Source organism: Carlito syrichta, unplaced genomic scaffold, assembly GCF_000164805.1.
Source record: "Carlito syrichta isolate Samal-C Ts95f unplaced genomic scaffold, Tarsius_syrichta-2.0.1 Scaffold136310, whole genome shotgun sequence".
NCBI classification, from domain to species: Eukaryota; Metazoa; Chordata; class Mammalia; order Primates; family Tarsiidae; genus Carlito; species Carlito syrichta.
Window position 1 is genome coordinate 5914 of NW_007080406.1, and position 1554 is coordinate 7467.

Sequence of the window (1554 nt, forward strand, 5' to 3'; positions counted from 1 at the left end):
AGGCAGAAGGATTACCTGAGCCCAGCAGGTCTATGCTGGGGTGGTCGTGAACATGCCACTGCACTCCAGCCTGGGCGATGGAGTGAGAGTCCAACTCAAAAAAAAAAGTTTTAAAAGCATAATGTTTTAACACAACACAGGATAACAGGCAGTAGGGGTGGGAGAGAAGAGGGAAGAGCCTAGGGTCAGTTGCAGAAGGGGAAACTGACAGAGGATAGAGCGGCAAAAGATTATGAGAGAAAGGAGAAGTTAAACCAGTTAGGTCAGCATCCGAGTTGTTAAAGAAAAAGCAGGAAGGAGGTAAAGTAATCAAAGAAGGAGTAAGAGAATACACCACAGAGATCTGTGTGGAGCCAAGGACACAGATCTCTGTACTGCGGGATGGGATTTGTTAAAGTTGACAAGAATAAGGCCTACTTTAAGAGTTACCAAGTGAAATTTAGAAGACAACAAGAGGGTAAAACTGATTACTATGCTCGGAGATGCTTGGTAATACAGGATAAAAACAAGTACAACACACCAAATACAGGATGACAGTTCACATAATAAGCAGAGATATCATCTGTCAGATTGCTTATGCCCATATTAAAGGGGATATGATGGTCTTCACAGCTTACACACACAAATGACCAAAATACATTGTAAAAGTTGGCCTAACAAATTATGCTGGAGCATATTGTACTGATCTGCTGCTGGCCTGCAGGCTTCTCAATAAGTTTGGCATGGACAAGCTCTATGAAGGCCAAGTGGAAGTGACTGGAGATAAATACAATATAGAAAGCACTGATGGCCAGCCTGGTGCTTTCACCTGCTATTTGGATGCAGGTCTTGACAGAACTGCCATTGACAATAAAGTTTTTGGGGCCTTGGAGAAAGCTGTGAATGGAGGCTTGTCTGTCCCCGACAGAACCAAACGATTCCCTGGTTATGATTCTGAAAGCAAGGAATTCAATGTTGAAGTACATCGGAAGCACATCATGGGCCAGAATGTTGCAGATTATATGTGTTATCTAATGGAATAAGATGAAGATGCTTACAAGAAGCCGTTCTCTTAGTATATAAGCAATAGCATGACTCCAGACATGTAGAAGATGTACAAGAACACTCATGCAACTATATGGGAGAATCCTGCCTATGAGAAGACGCCAAAGAAAGGAGTGAAGAAGAAGAGGTGGACTCATCCCAAGATGTTCCTTGCCCAGAAGAAAGATGGGATAGCTCAAAAGAAGGCAAGCTTCCTCACAGCTCAGGAGTGGGCTGTTGAGAGCTGAACCAAACTGTTTTCTATGAGGATTTTTCAGATAAAGACAATAAACATATTGACCAAGCAGCCAAAAAAGGGAGGGGTGGGTCCTGGATGTGCCATTTGCAAACTTTGGACCATTTGCCCTTGTGGTAGCAATAGAGGTCAAGTTGAAGGAGAGTATCAGAGGCAAAAGACCCACCTTGGGTTCATCTCCTTGTCGCCTAGTTGGTATTGAAGAGACACTTAGGACAGATGTTTCTTTCTAGTAAGAGGGTCCTGAGACCATTTAGAATGCATTTCAATGTGAG

At 43.2% G+C, this 1554-nt stretch overlaps 1 pseudogene; it reads left to right on the forward strand.

The window, feature by feature from the left end:
- The first annotated feature begins 369 nt into the window (after window positions 1-369).
- LOC103251128 lies at window positions 370-1271 on the forward strand (annotated as a pseudogene).
- The last annotated feature ends 283 nt before the right edge of the window (window positions 1272-1554 follow it).